A 20499-nucleotide genomic window follows, 5' to 3' on the forward strand; every position below is an offset into this window, starting at 1 on the left:
GGTCCAGCTCACCCCAAACCATAAGAATCAGCTGACATATGCCCGGTTCAGTGCGGGCTCAACGCCGAAGCCCGTGCTGAACCGGGGGTGATGGCCTGGGGCGTACTAATATACCCCAGGCCAGTAAGGGGTTAAACGAGGGGTACTAACAATTTTGACCACATGTGTAACTCTATATTCATCCATACCACACAGTGTGGCATTAACTAACCTGAGCTATCACTGGGATCCCTATAGCACTTATACAGTAGAAATAAAAGATTTCATTATCATGTCAGTTAAATTTCTTCTGGATCATAATTATTTCTGCTTTGACAATAATTTTTTTTTTTACAAAGGAGGGGAGTAAGTATGGGCAGCAAATTTTCACCGTCATTGGATTAATGTCCAAATGGGAGGAGCAACACATTTACCTTTAGAGCAATATTTACAGCCCAAAAAATCATATGGTACGGTCGATTTATCGACTACCTCCTCCTGATGTGGGGAGGCACACAAGAGGAGTCGTTGAAATGTGCACAAAATCATTGTGCACAATGATTTCAATTTGAGATTCACACTTTGTCTTTATATTCTTACAAACAAGCTTTTATAAATGCCTCAAACTTCTAAGTGTGAATCAGACCTGAGATCTAACGTGATAGAAGATGACAGTCCGGTGAAGACGAGAAACATATAGACGGCTGGTGGTGATGTAGTCAGTGACGGACTCTGGCCAAATACGTTTATAGAGCCGTAGTGGAAGATGAAGATTTTGTCTTAATCATAAAGTAGTTATTTCTCATATCGTGTAATCAATATCTCCTGCAGTATTGCTAATGCAGATTCCAGTGTTGGTAAATGAGACGAAAATTAGCAATAAGGAAGATGAGTCTATGGGAAAGGTATTCACTTACAGATTCTGAGGAAGAAACTGCTTGTTGTCTGTGGCCTAAAATATATAGGCTTTATTAGTAGATGTAAAGCAGAAAACTAAATACTGTAAAATAATAAATCTCCTCATATGTTTCCCTTATTTTCTCCAGTAATTGTATTATTACACAGGGTTTTTATGACGTTACATCTGCTCAACTTCTCATTCAGGTCTCTACAATATCGGATCCTCTCAGTGAATATCTTCTATATTTGAGAATTTTCCTGAATTACGCATCAAAGATGAATATGGACACAGACAAGATGGCTGAGAAAATATTACACCTCACCCTAGAGATCCTCTTCCGGGTTACTGGTGAGGTGAGAGATTCTGATGACGTCACATTACATCATTCTTATCTATGGGAATAACAGATGGACAGAACTGGAGAGGTGAGGACTCAGGAAATATCCGTAGTGAGATTTATGAATGTGTCTCTCCATAATCAGGATTACACAGTAGTGAAGAAGACCTCTAGTGAGCGCTGTCAGGACCTTTTGTCTGAGGGATTGGGAAGAACCCTGAGCCCAATCACTGGACCTCCATCTCACCACCTGATACCTGAGGACATCAATCACCAGAAGATCCTAGATATCGCCTACAAGATGATTGAGCTGCTGACTGGAGAGGTGACACTGCTAGGAATGAGGAATGCTGGGACATTTTATAGTAAAGCTATGAAGGGATTGGAGGGATAACTCTATCCTTGTATGTGTTAGGTTCCTATAAGATGTCAGGATGTCGCTGTCTATTTCTCCATGGAGGAGTGGGAGTATTTAGAAGGACACAAAGATCTGTACAAGGACGTCATGATGGCGGTTCCCCAGCCCCTCACATCACCAGGTAATAGACAGGACTGAATACACACAGCCTTTAATTGTCTATATGTAAAGAATTAATTCAGCCCCTGTATGTGCTTCCTCTAGATCTATCCATTAAGAGGACAACACCAGAGAGATGTCCACATCCTCTTCTTCCACAGGACTGTAAACAAGAAGATCCCAATATTCCTCAGGATCATCAGGTAGATGGAGAGAAGGTGTCATGAGATCTCTCCTGTGATGTGTATACGGCTGTGAAGATCTTGTGTTCGGTCTTGTTTTATCCACCAGAATTATATGGTTTATACTTGTATAATGAGAATGGTGGAGATGGCTGGATTAGAGCTGATCATTAGTGATGAGTGAGTGTATTCGTTACTATTCGCACGGATAGTACGGTATTCAGGTACTTGTTATATTGTGAGTATTTGTGTACTCGCCTCGCTATATTCGAATGTCCCACCCTGCAGTTTTGGCGCCTCCTTTGCAGCCACTAAACATTCTGGGCTTCATAACCAATCACAGTAATGCTTCAGACATCTTGGTTGTGGCATTACTGTGATTGGCTGGCCACCCAGCTTCATAGGGTCTATTTAAGCCCTGTCGTCGCCATTTTGTGCACATTGCATCTGGAGCCTGCATTCTATAAGCATAGGGAGAGATTGCTGAGCTGCTAGGTAGAGTGTTTAGGCCTCTTGATAAAACAAAAGCCCTTTTAAGGGCTACCTGCAATGTATAGTAGTTCTATGTTTAAAGGAGCCGCTCACTAACTCCATATTACCATCAAAAAAAATAGCTCTTTTCAGAGCTGAAGACACACAAAAAAGTCAGAGTACAAGGAGGGAGAGATTGTGTATTAGGTAGGGAGTGTATTAGCTACTGTTCTTCCAGTGTCCATCTTAAAACAGCTCTTGTCAGAGGCAAAGCAATATTTTTCCAGCACACACAGAAGTAGAATTTTGTGCTGCCTTTTTTTTTTTTTTTTTTTTAGCAGCAGTCTGTTTTCCCTGCTGTTTTAGGGGTCAGAGCATACCTTCTGTCCATATTAGTCCACTAAAAAAAGTGTTTTGTGCCCTACATAAAGCAGTAGTCCAAACATTTCCTACTGCCTGTAACAAAGCACGCACCAGGCCATTTTAACCACTATTTTGGCTGTGACAGCTAGCTTGGCTTGTGCCATCAACATCTGAAAATCTGTCAACAAAACCCAAAATGCCAAAAAAGACTGTTGTTAAGGGATGTGTCAGTGGTGCACGAGAAGGCACTCAGTCTGTGTCAGGTCAGAAGCAGCTTGATGCATCCTCTATGTTCCTGGAAAAATTTCCCGGTCTGGAACGTAAACTTGTGTGGAAGCCACAAGAGCGAGAGCAGATTCTGTCTTGGATAGCAGACAAGGCCTCTAAGCATTTGTCAAGCAACAACAAATCTTCCACGACCACACAGTCTACTGTGGATACACAGAAGGCTGGCCCATCCAATCCTGAAGCTGGTTCTCCTACCTCCAACCATTATCAGTCACTGGAGACATATGACCCCAAGCTTGGCCACTCCGAGGATCTGTTTGGTACGTATCCTTTGGTTGGCTCTGGACTATCACTATGCAGCATTGAAGAGGGACAAGAGCAGGTGGCGTGCATTGATGCTTATGTATTTGAGGACCTATGGCCAGAAGAAAGACACTTGGTGGAACATTATTTTTTGTCTCCAGAGGTGGAGGCTGATGATGATGAGACACAGTTGCTATCAGGTCAGCCTACAATGTCAACTGGGAAGGAGGATGAGATGGAAGAAGAGGTAGTCGATGATGAGTCCACTGATCCGACCTGGACCATTGGCATGCGTAGCCATGACAGCAACACAGAGGAAGATGGATATGTAGCACCAACACAGGCACCAAGGGGTCATGGTTTGCCCAGAGTGAGAACTGGGTCAACTGTTCCCAAGAGCACCCCCGCTGTCCGCCAAGTCAGGGCAAGGGGGCGTTCAGCTGCTGTGTGGAATTTTTTTTTCTGAAAGTCCTTCAGAGAAAAACATTGCAGGCTGTAGCATCTGCCATACCAAGTTGAGCAGAGGCCAGGGCAAAGGCAACCTACATGCTCGCTATCCAAGGCTCAAGTTCGATGCTTGCAAACCTATTCAGGAGACCTAAATACAAAACAAAAGACATCAGCCCACCACCTGGATATAGGAGTACTACCGGACTAAGGCACCCTGAAGGAAAAGCCCCTCTAGAGACGGGCCGGCCACCCAGTCTTTCATACTCCAGAGAACGTACCTTCACCAGATCACATAGGATGTTCCTACAAACTTCATCTGCACTTAGGATTTTACTCTGCGTCGAAACTAAAACTCGTGCGTTCCACGTGAAATACCGGACCACTACACTTATTATGAATAAAGTGGTTCGGTACCTTCTCCCATGGTCTCCAAACGCTCCATAGGACCACCCGGCATAGGACAGAGTAGCCAGCCGTGACCAACCAATGGAAGCTCCCACCCTGTTGTACACCTCTGTATTAAAGGGACAATGAAGCAGGAAGTGCTCCATGCTTTCCAGCATGTTAGCACAAGCCTCACGGGGGGCAATTCCTGTCCTCGGAGCTCCTGTACTTCAAATTGCCCCTTACACACAGCTTACCTTAGAAGCAGCGCCAAGTCAAGTCCCAGTACTTCTTGGGGATCCTGCTAGAATTTAACAAACTCAACCCAACCTCCAGATCCCGACTTGGGCAGTTCTTGAGGACCAATGGACTGTGAAAATGAGAAAGCAAAACTCTCCTATCAAGGAGTTTCCTCGGGAGGGACCTCACTCCCCATATTCCCACACCCCACCGGTGGATCATTTTCAGAACCGGGATAATATAAGCCAGGAGATGCCCATGCAGTGTGCGAGGATATTTCAATCTTCCCCCTGAAGATTGATGGCTGAAACCATCCCTTGCAGGATAATACCCATGGAGGAGCCCTCTCCTTCCAGAGGTTTTCCACGTTAACTTTCAAGAAGGTGTTCGCTAGGAACACCACGGGGTTCACCATATCCAACCATCCTAGGCCCTTGTGCGGTAAGTGACCTCCCGCTTGACTAGGTTCAGTCTATTCCCCCATAACATCTGGAAGAACAGACTGTAGACCCGTGTCCAGAGAGGCTTTGGCAAGACACAGATGCTGCCCAGGTAGATTAGCAAGGGGAGCAGGAAAGCTTAGCACAGGCCAACCCTTTCCCTCAGGCTCAAAGACCAACCCTTCCATTGGTCCACTCTTTGGGCGACATCTTTGATTCTGGCTTCCCAGTTTTTCATGGGGTAATCACCCTTGCCGAATTCAGTGCCCAGGACTTTGGCGTGTTCTTGGGGTTTGGGGAGGGTGTCCAGAAGATCAAACATGGGATCTCCGCCTCCCAGCCAGAGGCTTTCACACTTATCCTGGTTGACCTTGGACCCGGATGCCTCAGAGTAGCGCTCCACTTATGACACCACCACCATTGCCTCCTCTTGCGAAGAAACAAAGAGGGTGACATCGTCCGCGTAGGCCACTACCCTCAAGATAGCCTCCGGCACCGCCCTGCCCATCCGCACTCCTGCCAACGATCCACAATCGATGCTTCTGAGGAAGGGATCAATTGCAAAGGCGTGAAGCAAAGGGCTAAGAGGACAGCACTGATGGACACCAGATCCTACCCTGAAAGGTTGTCCAATCCACCCATTTGTTTCAATTGACATTTCTCGTGTTGGAGCCTTGATTCATGTCAGTCCACTTGGTGCAACAGCTCTCCAAGGTGTGATCACTCCTTTTTAGATGCTGACTAACAAGCAGATCTAATTTGATGCAGGTGTTAGTTTTGGAAATGAAAATTTACAGGGTGATTCCATCATTTTTTCCTCAGAATTGAGTGATTCCATAATTTTTTCCCTCTGCTTGGTCTGAAAAAAATTACCCTTGCTGAGTACCACATTTTTAATCTTGATTTCTTTTAGTGTTTCTTCCCTAAAGTTGCCAGTTGAAATGAATTTAGTTTTGTGCCATGTCTATGATCTGCTTTTTTCCAACATTAAACAACTGAATGAACATCCTCCGAGCCCGGTGATTCCATAATTTTTGCCAGGGGTTGTACAATGGAATCGTTTAAGAGGGCCTTTGTAGATCAGTTGCTGAAAACATCACCCTCAGATAATGATGGTGGCATAGGTACCAGCTCTTTTCAACACCAAGGGATAATGGGGAGATACACGAACCCCAGCTCCAATGGAGGTGGGGGAAAATTTGCCCAAATTGGCCAATTTTCAATAAACCAGCAAAACAGCAAGGGCTATCTGTGCCTATAAAAATGCCAAGGAGGGATAAGTTTCAGAACATGGTCAAGGGTTACTTTAAGTGACCATACGTGTGTATTTTCTGTATCTTCAGTTCCCTTTAATTATTAGGTGTCTAAGCTGAACACTTGGCACGACCTCTCTTTATATGCCTGGGAGGTGCTAGCCTGCCCGGCTGCTAGTGTGGTGTCTGAGCGTGTTTTCAGTTCCGCTGGGGAAATCATCACTGATAGGCGCACACGCCTCTCCATGGAAAATGCAGACAGACTTGCTCTGATTAAATTCAACATGGACTGGATATCTCCACAGTTTGTAATCCCTCCAGATGACAGTTAGCCAACCTAAATTCACCAAAAATGCAAATTCATGCTACTGCTGTTAACCTCACCCCCTTCTCATAAAAACCAGATTCCTTCCTTTGTCAACCATGACTCAGTCCATAGGGCTAATTTTTACAAACTATGCACATTGTGCAGTGGGCAAACCAGGACAGTATTCCTACTCCAGCCTAACTACTATTTGTGATTGGAGACCCTTGGGATGATGGCTTCCTGTGTCAACCATGACTCAGCCAATTGGGCTAATTTTTACAAACCCCATGCACATTGTACAGTGGTTCTACCAAACTAATATTTGTCATTGGAAGTTGGAGGCCCTTGTCACAGGTTGTGCCGCATTGTGACTGAGATCGGGAATACATATTCAATAGAAATGTACTGTCAGTCACCCCATTTGGCAAAAAACATGCCTGGCTTGTGCCACATTGTGACTGAGATAGAGGATACATATTCAATAGAAATTTACACTGACTGTTGATGACCGACTGATGGCCCTCTGAAAATTTGAATTGAGGACCATAACTACTACAGTACTCCATCGTAGATGATGTTTGACAAGGGATGCCCTTGTCAAGGAATCTCCCTGCACTTATGACACAGCCCCCAGGAGTAATTTTTGGAAGTACGATGCACATTCTGCACTGGACCAAGTAGTACAATATCAAAAAGTCTTCTCCTCCTATATAATCTGGGGAATATTGACAATCAAAAATATCTGAGCCATTTGGAGAAGCTTCATCAATCCATCCTGGAGGGAAGCACCATATATCCTTTGTCCATTGACTTGCACAAGTGATATATTTGAGCTCGTCATCCAGTTAACTAGTGCAGCTTTATTTTTCTGGTTCACTGAGTTCAGTCATACCTGAGGATCGCAGGCCGTACTCACTGCTACCTACTAGTACTCCATGTCTCTTGGCTTTTTTGTCTGTAGTCTCTGCCCCTAAATGAGTTAAATAATACAGTGAGGGCCCTACAATATGAGTAAGTGAGGGCACTCTCAGATGTACACGAGGGACCTCCAAAATCTCTAGAGGAGGGCACTTCAAAATGTATGTTACAGGGCCACAGGAGGGCTCTCACAAAACTCAGCTTTCCTGCCTACTAAAAGGCTTCTGAACATTTGAATTTAGGGCCGCAGTATCACATGGTAGTGGTGAAGGAGGAGGAGGAGGGTCAAGCCCAACGCTACAATGGGCACATTGTAAACTGCTATTGAATATGTATTCCACTATCTGAGTGTCAATAATGGAGGGACCGCCCAAATGTCTAAGTAACAGCTGTCCCTCCAAGTCGCATGTTACAGAGCCACCTGAGGCCTCTCAGGTAAAAGATCTACATACATACAAGTACTTTCTAGCTGTGCTGGGGAATAGCGAACTGAAAAATGATTTATGACAGAGGGACCTACAAAATGTATAACTCAGGGCCCTCCCAATTGTAAAAGGCGAAAAAAAGCCACAACAGTATGTGTGAACAAAGGCTAAAAGGATATTTTTTAGGTTTCTCTAGTTTATTTAGCCCTATATACAAGTGATTGTGCAGGAAAAACTGTTTCTTAATCTTTTTGGCCTGTTAAATGCAATTTAGGTTAGGTTTGGTAGTTATTCTTATGTGTCTGTAAAGTGGCGACAAACTCATTCCCAGAAACCATATGTGAGTCAGAAATGCATGCAGGCACATTCTCCAGGCTCTTCCCATTCTGTTTCATCACTTTCCCATCCATTCCAGCCTTTTCCTCAGGCCCCCAGACCCCTTTGTAGGGTCCAGCAGAAAATTACTAGCATTTCCCATTGACTTACATTGTACTCGCTATTTGGAATGAATACGCGATTATTACAAAGTACTCATTACGAGTATAGCGATTACGGTACTCTCTCATCACTACTGATCATATATGTGACCTCTCCATCTGTCTGTGACTTGTACAATATTTGTTTCAGGGTGAAGATCTGACCCATAGTAATACTACAGAGACATATGTGAGGGGTGATGAGCAGTGTAAAGAGGAGATTCCTACAGATTACCGTCCAGGTGAGAAGTAACCACTAAATGCAGAGAAGTCACAGATTCTTCTCAGTCACAGGCTGTGGCTAGTTTACCGGTCATGTAGTCCAACTGTATCACGATCGTGTGATCACCATTTTGCCTCTAGACCAAAACATTGTCCTCCACCAAAAACAGTTCAAATGACTTTGGGCATTGAAATCCCTTTTATATAGAACTTACAACCTGGAAGACCCAGCTACCAACTGAAATTAGAAGATCCTGACTCTGACCTGCCCAGATCTGTAAACTACCAATCCAAATGACAGCATATGTAGACTATAAAGCCAAATGACAGCGTACCTAGAATGTGCTGACAAGTTAGAAAATCACTTGAAGAAAAATATTATGATGGGCCTGTGAGAGAAATCAGAGGGTAATGATGCTGTTGGCTTCTTAGAACCCTGATATCTTATTAGATGAATATACCTTCTCTCCGTTCGGTGCCGCTGAATGTGCTCATATGGTCCCTACAAGACCAGGTCCAGTCTTTATGACCAAACCTCGCTTTTATGATAGGCAACATTAAACGTGCAGTGAGGGCCAAGTATGAATTTCTGTATAATAACAACGGAGTTTCCCTTTACCCTGACTTTTCAATTTATTTTTAAACCAAATAACTTCAAATAGATAAAGTATATAAAAAATATTACACCTGTGCTATGATATATCTCTAAGCTGTGAGTGGCTGATGGCTGTAAAAAAATGTATTCAAGCCTGCAGGAGATATGTTGGCATGACTCGAGCCCTGGTTTCATGGATTCACTCCACGTCATAAATTATATTATTGATCCTAAAGAATTTAGATACAATTTATCCTGAAATGGGGGGCACTAATACTTTCTCTACGCTTCTGGTCAGGACTCATAATAGCTCCAACGGTCTACCATAATTAAGTGCAACTCTGATTTAGTGTTTGAGTCCCCCCCCCCCCCTCCCAAACATACATTCTTGTTGGGGATGTAACGTGTTTTTTTATTCTGTCTTCTCTTTTTGTACAGGTTCATTCTGTATGATAGTTTGATTGTGGTGGGATTGGCCTGCCTCACTTATGTGAGTCTGTAACTCAATGGTAGTCTTCTAAAAAAGGTCTCCATTGTCTCTTCCAAATGCCCGAGTTTTACTTTTAAGACACCTCAGCTCTGCACTATTATAAAAAGTTCACATTAAATGTATATTTCTTCTTGACACTCATCTGACAGAAAATATTGGCCCTTACTATAGTTTAAATTGCCAGGAGCTACCAAGATGCATACTCTAATTATCCCTGAGAGGTTTCACCACTAGTTGCTTTTTTTTTTTTTTTTTTTTGATCTTTCCATTAGATGTGTTATTATCTATAGTCAAAGTTTTGCCCATCACCCTTTAACCCCTCTACATTGATCTGTACTTACACAAAGACTCTTAGGATTGGACTTAGTGTTGCCTGCTGTTCTGTGGTGTGAGATGACAAGAAGAATAGTCAGGTTCCCGGATGAGAACCAGGAGGGCAGAGAAAATACAAAATCAGAAGACAGTAGTCAGTAAACGGGCTGGGATCACAAGAAGAAACTAAGAAGAAAATACACAACATGGGAGCTGAACACAGAGGACCTAATCAGCGGAGAACAAGGCTGTATCAGGCAGCTTCCGGCATTATGCGTGAGCTTTAGTAGGGTGTGGTGCTTTCAATTTGAGTTAAGTAGGGATCATATTTGACTTTGGAAGAGCGAATTTTGCTGTATTGGTTTATGGAAGCCATGTTTCTTTTCAAGAGTTTTTGAGCCACTAATCATGTGGAAACCTCTGTTTTTCCATTGACAGATGATGGGCCTGAGTGGAGGCTTGTTTTTTGTGAGATGAGTAGAAATTTTTATTGGTATTATTTTCGCATATTTCATATTTGGGAGGCAGAATGAACAAACAGTTGAACACTAAGCTCTACTGGTTCATGCTATGAGGTTTTCTATCAGACTGTGAGTTGTCTTGGTGAATAATTCAATATTTTTACATAACTTGCCATTTGTACCAACAGTTTAAGTAGAACTGTTCAAAAATATAAATTTCAAGAATATTTTATTCAAATATAATATAATATTTTTTTTTTACTTAGCAGATGACTGTACTAGGAGATCAGAGGGACGGCTGACATCTTCAATTTTCAAATCAGATGAGCTGGAGATCTCACAGGATACAATTGAAGGGAATGCTGTTACTCCAAATTTACCATCATCCCTTCACGGCAAAGATCTGTCATCTGATCCTTTCAAACAGGTCCTATCTTCTGATTCATTACCGACTACTAAGGAAAATCAAAGTCACACAATAAGCATTAAAAAACTAACTGCTCCTAAAACTAAGAAGCCATTTTCACGGTCAGTGTATGGAAATAGTTTTCCCCTCAAAAAGTTTTTTCTTAAACATCAAAAAATTCACACAGCAAAGAATAGATTTCTTTGTTTCAAGTGTATGAAATGTTTTAATAAGAAAGCAAGTCTTCTTAGTCACCAAAGAACTCACACAGGGGAGAAGCCTTTTTCATGTTCAGAATGTGAGAAATGTTTTACAGGGAAATCAAATCTTGTTAACCACCAGAGAACTCACACAGGGGAGAAGCCTTTTTCATGTTCAGAATGTGAGAAATGTTTTACAGGGAAATCAAATCTTGTTAACCACCAGAGAACTCACACAGGGGAGAAGCCTTTTTCATGTTCAGAATGTGGGAAATATTTTTCAGAGAAGTCAAGTCTTATCAAACATCAGATAATTCACACAGGGGAGAAGCCTTTTTCATGTTCAGAATGTGGGAAATGTTTTAACCGGAAAGCGCATCTTGATAGACATCAGAGAACTCACGCAGGGGAGAAGCCTTTTTCCTGCTCAGAGTGTGGGAAATGTTTTTTCCAGAAAACGCATCTTGATATACATCAGAGAACTCACACAGGAAAGATGCCTTTTTCATGTTCAGAATGTGGGAAATGTTTTAACCAGAAATCAGATCTTGTTACACATCAGAGAACTCACACAGGGGAGAAGCCTTTTTCCTGTTCAGACTGTGGGAAATGTTTTAACAACAAATCAGCTCTTGTTAGACATCAGAGAACTCACACAGGGGAAAAGCCTTTTTCATGTTCAGAATGTGAGAAATGTTTTACAGGGAAATCAAATCTTGTTAGGCACCAGAGAACTCACACAGGAGAGAAGCCTTTTACATGTTTAGAATGTGGGAAATATTTTACAGAGAAATCAAGTCTTACCAAACATCAGATAATTCACACAGGGAAGAAGCCTTTTTCATGTTCAGAATGTGGAAAATGTTTTAACCGTAAAGCGCATCTTGATAGACATAAGAGAACTCACACAGGAAAGATGCCTTTTTCATGTTTAGAATGTGGGAAATGTTTTAACCAGAAATCAGATCTTGTTACGCATGAGAGCACTCACACAGGGGAGAAGCCTTTTTTATGTTCAGAATGTGGAAAATGTTTTAACAACAAATCAGCTCTTGTTAGACATCAGATAACTCACACAGGGGAAAAGTTTTTTTCCTGTTCAGAATGTGGGAAATGTTTTACAGGGAAATCAAATCTTGTTAAGCACCAGAGAACTCACACAGGAGAGAACCCTTTTTCATGCTCAGAATGTGGGAAATATTTTACAGTGAAATCAAGTCTTATCACACATCAGAGAATTCACACAGGGGAGAAGCCTTTTTCATGTGCAGAATGTGGGAAATGTTTTAACCGGAAAACGCATCTATATAGGTGCTGGGGTGTGCACGCGTCTTCTTGTGCAAAGTGGCTTCGGAGAGAAGTGGCAGTTATTTCAGAGGCCATGACTAACATTCGTCTTCTTCTTCTCTTCCCACAGGTATATGCTCTGCATAATTCCCCTGCTCCTATGTATGCTGTCTGCTAATGCTCTGCTGACCCATCTCTCTGGTATATGCTCTGCATAATTCCCCTGCTCCTATGTATGCTGTCTGCTAATGCTCTGCTGACCCATCTCTCTGGTATATGCTCTGCATAATTCCCCTGCTCCTATGTATGCTGTCTGCTAATGCTCTGCTGACCCATCTCTCTGGTATATGCTCTGCATAATTCCCCTGCTCCTATGTATGCTGTCTGCTAATGCTCTGCTGACCCATCTCTCTGGTATATGCTCTGCATAATTCCCCTGCTCCTATGTATGCTGTCTGCTAATGCTCTGCTGACCCATCTCTCTGGTATATGCTCTGCATAATTCCCCTGCTCCTATGTATGCTGTCTGCTAATGCTCTGCTGACCCATCTCTCTGGTATATGCTCTGCATAATTCCCCTGCTCCTATGTATGCTGTCTGCTAATGCTCTGCTGACCCATCTCTCTGGTATATGCTCTGCATAATTCCCCTGCTCCTATGTATGCTGTCTGCTAATGCTCTGCTGACCCATCTCTCTGGTATATGCTCTGCATAATTCCCCTGCTCCTATGTATGCTGTCTGCTAATGCTCTGCTGACCCATCTCTCTGGTATATGCTCTGCATAATTCCCCTGCTCCTATGTATGCTGTCTGCTAATGCTCTGCTGACCCATCTCTCTGGTATATGCTCTGCATAATTCCCCTGCTCCTATGTATGCTGTCTGCTAATGCTCTGCTGACCCATCTCTCTGGTATATGCTCTGCATAATTCCCCTGCTCCTATGTATGCTGTCTGCTAATGCTCTGCTGACCCATCTCTCTGGTATATGCTCTGCATAATTCCCCTGCTCCTATGTATGCTGTCTGCTAATGCTCTGCTGACCCATCTCTCTGGTATATGCTCTGCATAATTCCCCTGCTCCTATGTATGCTGTCTGCTAATGCTCTGCTGACCCATCTCTCTGGTATATGCTCTGCATAATTCCCCTGCTCCTATGTATGCTGTCTGCTAATGCTCTGCTGACCCATCTCTCTGGTATATGCTCTGCATAATTCCCCTGCTCCTATGTATGCTGTCTGCTAATGCTCTGCTGACCCATCTCTCTGGTATATGCTCTGCATAATTCCCCTGCTCCTATGTATGCTGTCTGCTAATGCTCTGCTGACCCATCTCTCTGGTATATGCTCTGCATAATTCCCCTGCTCCTATGTATGCTGTCTGCTAATGCTCTGCTGACCCATCTCTCTGGTATATGCTCTGCATAATTCCCCTGCTCCTATGTATGCTGTCTGCTAATGCTCTGCTGACCCATCTCTCTGGTATATGCTCTGCATAATTCCCCTGCTCCTATGTATGCTGTCTGCTAATGCTCTGCTGACCCATCTCTCTGGTATATGCTCTGCATAATTCCCCTGCTCCTATGTATGCTGTCTGCTAATGCTCTGCTGACCCATCTCTCTGGTATATGCTCTGCATAATTCCCCTGCTCCTATGTATGCTGTCTGCTAATGCTCTGCTGACCCATCTCTCTGGTATATGCTCTGCATAATTCCCCTGCTCCTATGTATGCTGTCTGCTAATGCTCTGCTGACCCATCTCTCTGGTATATGCTCTGCATAATTCCCCTGCTCCTATGTATGCTGTCTGCTAATGCTCTGCTGACCCATCTCTCTGGTATATGCTCTGCATAATTCCCCTGCTCCTATGTATGCTGTCTGCTAATGCTCTGCTGACCCATCTCTCTGGTATATGCTCTGCATAATTCCCCTGCTCCTATGTATGCTGTCTGCTAATGCTCTGCTGACCCATCTCTCTGGTATATGCTCTGCATAATTCCCCTGCTCCTATGTATGCTGTCTGCTAATGCTCTGCTGACCCATCTCTCTGGTATATGCTCTGCATAATTCCCCTGCTCCTATGTATGCTGTCTGCTAATGCTCTGCTGACCCATCTCTCTGGTATATGCTCTGCATAATTCCCCTGCTCCTATGTATGCTGTCTGCTAATGCTCTGCTGACCCATCTCTCTGGTATATGCTCTGCATAATTCCCCTGCTCCTATGTATGCTGTCTGCTAATGCTCTGCTGACCCATCTCTCTGGTATATGCTCTGCATAATTCCCCTGCTCCTATGTATGCTGTCTGCTAATGCTCTGCTGACCCATCTCTCTGGTATATGCTCTGCATAATTCCCCTGCTCCTATGTATGCTGTCTGCTAATGCTCTGCTGACCCATCTCTCTGGTATATGCTCTGCATAATTCCCCTGCTCCTATGTATGCTGTCTGCTAATGCTCTGCTGACCCATCTCTCTGGTATATGCTCTGCATAATTCCCCTGCTCCTATGTATGCTGTCTGCTAATGCTCTGCTGACCCATCTCTCTGGTATATGCTCTGCATAATTCCCCTGCTCCTATGTATGCTGTCTGCTAATGCTCTGCTGACCCATCTCTCTGGTATATGCTCTGCATAATTCCCCTGCTCCTATGTATGCTGTCTGCTAATGCTCTGCTGACCCATCTCTCTGGTATATGCTCTGCATAATTCCCCTGCTTCATCTGTCCCACTCCAATCAATATTCACATATGTTTCTTCTTTCCCCACTATATACCTTATCTGATTTTTAGAGGTGTTAAACTGCAGAGACTTGTGTCCTGGCTCTGTCTTTGATCACCCAGCCATCTCCTGTTCAAATGACCAGCTGTTAATTTATCCACAAGCCGGTCCCACAATGCCCTACACCTGATATAGTTTAATGTGGCCTATATATTTAGACTCTCTGTAAGGGGTGCACGCGTGCTGGGGTGTGCACGCGTCTTCTTGTGCAAAGTGGCTTCGGAGAGAAGTGGCAGTTATTTCAGAGGCCGTTAGTCAGGGCAGGAGTCAGGTAACAAACACTTTGACCACTTACTCTCCATTAACTATGTTTCTGTTAGCTCTCACTTTTTCCTCTATAGTCCTCCACTTTCTAATAACCCCTCAAATCCCTACACCAAGTAAGAAACTCTTCATCTCTCCCTCTATTCTCCCCATTCATCTCACCTCCTCCTCCAAATTATTCCTCAGCATTCAATCCTGGATCTCCAAACACAGACAACCACCTCATGCTCTCTCTTGCTCCCACCTGCTAACACTTTCTCTGCTCCTCCTCACTGCTGGAGACATCTCTCCAAATCCTGGTCCTCCTCGCCATATCCCCACAGTCACTTCTACCTCCTATCCACGACCTTCCTCAAACTGTCGCAACCCTTCTAACCTCATACCCATCCAACTAATACCCACCTCCTCAGCTATACTAACAGGAGCTCTATGGAACGCTCGCTCTGTCTGCAACAAACTTTCCTTCATCCACGATCTTTTCATTACAAACAAACTCTCCTTCCTCGCCATCACTGAAACCTGGCTCACCCCCTCTGACACAGCCTCCCCAGCTGCCCTTTCATATGGCGGATTCCACCTTTCCCACACCCCCCGCCCCAATGGCAAACATGGTGGAGGCGTAGGTTTCCTCCTATCGGAACTCTGCGCTTTCACCAAAATCCCACTGCCACCCTCCGTTACACTCCCCTCTTTTGAGGTGCACTGTGTGCGCATCTATTCCCCCTCCAACCTCCAACTGGCCGTCGTTTACCGACCCCCAGGGCAAGCCACCACCTTCTTAGACCATTTCACTACCTGGCTGCTTCACTTCCTTTCCACTGACATCCCCACTATCATAATGGGTGACTTCAACATCCCCATTGACACTCCCCACTCGTCTGTCTCTAAGCTCCTATCCCTCACCTCCTCCTTTGGACTCACTCAATGGTCTTCCACACCCACCCACAAAGATGGCCACACACTGGACCTCATCTTCACCCGCCTCTGTTCCCTATCTAACCTCTCTAACTCACCACTCCCTCTCTCTGACCATAACCTCCTCACATTCTCTACCCTCTCCTCTCCGGGTGCACAATCCCCACTCCACAAACTCACACACCCTCGCAGAAATCTCAAACACCTTGACCTACACTCTCTTTCTGAATCCCTCCTTCCTCTCACAGACATAAATTCCTTGCACGATGCAGACGTTGCTGCTGCTTCATATAACACCACAATAGCTGCAGCTCTAGACTCAATCGCCCCTCTCACACACACCACACCTCGCACATTCAACAGGCAACCCTGGCACACTAAACTTACCAAAGAACTGCGCCGGGCCTCCAGGGTTGCGGAGCGGAGATGGAAAAGGTCTCACTCCATCGAGCACTTCATCGCATTCAAGCAATCCCTCACTAATTTCAAGTCCGCACTCACTACAGCAAAACAAACCTACTTCTCATCTCTCATATCCTCCCTATCTCACAACCCTAAACAGCTATTTAACACTTTCAACTCTCTCCTTCGTCCCCCAGCACCTCCTCCCTCTTCTCTCATCTCAGCCGACGACTTTGCCTCATTCTTCAAACAGAAGATTGACACCATCAGACAAAACTTTGGCCTAAAGTCCACACAACCCCTCCTCATATCTACTCAACCATCCTCCTCCAAACCCCACTTCTCCACCATTACAGAAGGTCAAGTCTCCTCTTTACTCTCCAAATCACACCTCACCACCTGCGAACTTGACCCAATCCCATCCCACCTCATCACTAACCTCACCTCAGTCTTCATCCCAACCCTAACCCACCTCTTCAATCTATCACTAACAACCGGAGTCTTCCCCTCATGTTTCAAACATGCCGCAATCACACCCATCCTCAAAAAGCCCTCCCTTGACCCTTCCTCTCTGACCAGCTACCGCCCCATATCACTTCTCCCCTTTGCCTCAAAACTTCTAGAACAACATGTCCACCTTGAACTGTCCTCCCACCTCTCCTCCTGCTCCCTCTTCGACCGTCTACAATCTGGCTTCCGACCGCATCACTCGACTGAAACTGCCCTGACCAAAGTCACCAACGACCTACTAAATGCCAAATCCAAGCGACACTACTCCATCCTCCTCCTTCTGGACCTGTCATCTGCCTTTGACACAGTGGACCATTCCCTCTTACTCCAGATTCTCTCATCTCTTGGCATCACGGACTTGGCTCTATCTTGGATCTCCTCATACTTAACAGACAGGACATTCAGCGTCTCCCACTCACGCACCACCTCCTCATCTCGCCCCCTATCTGTCGGTGTCCCCCAAGGTTCAGTTCTAGGACCCCTGCTCTTCTCCATCTACACCTTCGGCCTGGGACAGCTCATAGAGTCTCACGGCTTTCAGTATCACCTCTATGCTGACGACACACAGATCTACCTCTCTGGACCCGATATCTCCTCCCTACTAACCAGAATCCCACAATGTCTGTCCGCCATCTCATCCTTCTTCTCCGACAGGTTTCTAAAACTCAACATGGATAAAACAGAGTTCATCATCTTTCCACCCTCTCATTCACATCCCCCATCTGACCTATCCATCAACATCAATGGCTGTTCACTCTCCCCAGTCCCACAAGCTCGCTGCCTTGGGGTAACCCTGGACTCTGATCTCTCCTTCAAACCACATATTCAAGCCCTTTCCACCTCCTGCCGACTCCAACTCAAAAACATCTCCCGGATCCGTGCATTCCTCAGCAAAGACTCTGCAAAAACACTAGTGCATGCCCTCATCATATCCCGCCTCGACTACTGCAACCTCCTGCTCCGTGGCATCCCTTCCAACACTCTTGCACCTCTCCAATCTATCCTAAACTCTGCTGCTCGACTAATCCACCTGTCCCCCCGCTATTCCCCGGCCTCTCCTCTCTGTCAATCCCTTCACTGGCTCCCTATTGCCCAGAGAATTCAGTTCAAAACTCTAACCATGGCATACAAAGCCATCCACAACCTGTCTCCCCCATACATCTGTGACCTAGTCTCCCGGTACTTACCTGCACGCAACCTCCGATCCTCACAAGATCTCCTGCTCTACTCTCCTCTTATCTCCTCCTCCCACACTCGTATACAAGATTTCTCCCGTGCTTCCCCCCTACTCTGGAACTCTCTACCCCAACATATCAGACTCTCGCCGACCGTGGAAACCTTCAAAAGGAACCTGAAGACCCACCTCTTCCGACAAGCCTACAACCTGCAGTAAACACCACTGCACGACCAGCTCTACCCTCACCTACTGTATCCTCACCCATCCCTCGTAGACTGTGAGCCCTCGCGGGCAGGGTCCTCGCTCCTCCTGTACCAGTCGCTGACTCGTTTTGTTAAGATTATGTAAATGCTTTTGTTATGTATATCCCTATCACATGTAAAGCGCCATGGAATAAATGGCGCTATAATAATAAATAATAATAATAATAATAATAATATAGACACCAGATAACTCACACAGGAAAGATGCCTTTTTCATGTTCAGAATGTGGGAAATGTTTTACCCAGAAATCAGATCTTGTTACACATCAGAGAACTCACACAGGGGAGAAGCCTTTTTCATGTACAGAATGTGGGAAATGTTTTAACCAGAAATCAAATCTTCTTAGTCACCAGAGAACTCACACAGGGGAAAAGCCTTTTTCCTGTTCAGAATGTGGGAAATGTTTTAACCAGAAAGCGCATCTTGATAGACATCAGAGAAGTCACAGAGGGGAGAAGCCTTTTTTATATCCTTAATGTGGAAAATGTTTTACTTGAAAAGACACACTTTTAGCAAGAAAAAATCTTGCTAATAAATGAGTGCGTACTATAGACTGGAGGTAGCTTCCTGTGACCGAGAACAATGAGAGACAGTGTCCTTCCTGATCAGTGAGTGAACTGCTCTCTCCTCCAGCCCCACACTTATCTGATTGGTGCGGAGGAGAGGAAGGTACCGGGACCTGTACAGAGGCTGCACTTCCTGGCTGAGCAGCTGAAGAACCTAGCTCAATGATCTTTCAGATTATGTAACACTGTTTTACATATTTTTAAAAGTTGTCAGGTTCCGCTATGAACTGAGCCATTTCTTAATGAGTTTGACCTCCTGAATTCAAATTGGACAATTGAGTTTTCCTTTTACTGCTACATATAATTAATGATAAAAGCTTCAGTACTTTGAAACATTATTATTCTTGTAAATATACAGATGCAGAATATTTTGTTATGCCACTTTTCTGATATTTATTTAGAGAAAACTTAGGTTTTAGTTATTTGAATTTTTCTATCTAAACCTTATTGCGAATTGTAAACAGTTACAGAAATTGCACTACTATAATTAGTCCTCATTCAGTGACAACTGTTTTTTGCTTGTTTCTTGTACTCCTGTATCGGATCATCTATTAAAATTATGCAACAGTAATCTGCAAGCATTGATGGATTTCATTTTTCCTTGATATCTTTTCTCCATAGCTGCAATATCTTGGTTACATCTCACTACTCTCACTACTCCACAACTTGGTGTAAGAAAAGTCTAGAATGTAAGAAATTAATCATTAAGAACATGTTACAGCCAAGATCCTTATATGTTTTGAGGAGAAATAACACCAACTCTTCATAGTTACTGTATCTGCCCTTGAGTTTCCCAAAACATTAGTTACCAGAAATGCAAATCTAGACCACTGTAACGGGTCTGGGAGGTGGAACCTCTGAGCAACTATACAAGGGGGCAGTCCTTGTAAAGAAGCGGGTGGCTCCCAGGGAAGGCGGGCAGGTAGTCACGGCTAGTGACGGGGACAGTCTCAGGGTGGAAGGGCAGGAGGTCACGGCAGGTGACGGGGACTGTCTCTGGGTAGAAGGGCAGGAGGTCACGGCAAGTGACGGGGACAGTCTCTGGGTAGAAGGGCAGGAGGTCACGGCAAGTAACGGGGACAGTCTCTTGACAGGCGGGTGGTCACGGCAAGTGACGGCAGAGCCTCCAGGTAGGCTAGCAGGCAGGTAGCAGGTGGACACTCCCAGGTGAGCGGGCAAGAGTCTCTGGACAGGCCGTTGATCACAGCAAGTGACGGCTAAGCCTCCAGGTAGGCTAGCAGGCAGGTAGCAGATGAGCGCTCCCAGGTGAGCGGGCAAGAGTCTCTGGACAGGCAGGTGGTCACAGCACGTGACGGCAGAGCCTCCAGGTAGGCTAGCAGGCAGGTAGCAGATGAGCGCTCCCAGGTGAGCGGGCAAGAGTCTCTGGACAGGCAGGTGGTCACAGCACGTGACGGCAGAGCCTCCAGGTAGGCTAGCAGGCAGGTAGCAGGTGAGCGCTCCCAGGTGAGCGGGCAAGAG

General features: G+C 44.9%; 1 pseudogene; it reads left to right on the forward strand.

Moving 5' to 3' along the window:
* Window positions 1–1003: 1003 nt before the first annotated feature.
* Window positions 1004–19591, forward strand: LOC141270500 (uncharacterized; annotated as a pseudogene).
* The last annotated feature ends 908 nt before the right edge of the window (window positions 19592–20499 follow it).

This window comes from Phyllobates terribilis, unplaced genomic scaffold (genome assembly GCF_046119375.1).
Source record: "Phyllobates terribilis strain yellow unplaced genomic scaffold, ASM4611937v1 Scaffold_5__5_contigs__length_657084704, whole genome shotgun sequence".
NCBI classification, from domain to species: Eukaryota; Metazoa; Chordata; class Amphibia; order Anura; family Dendrobatidae; genus Phyllobates; species Phyllobates terribilis.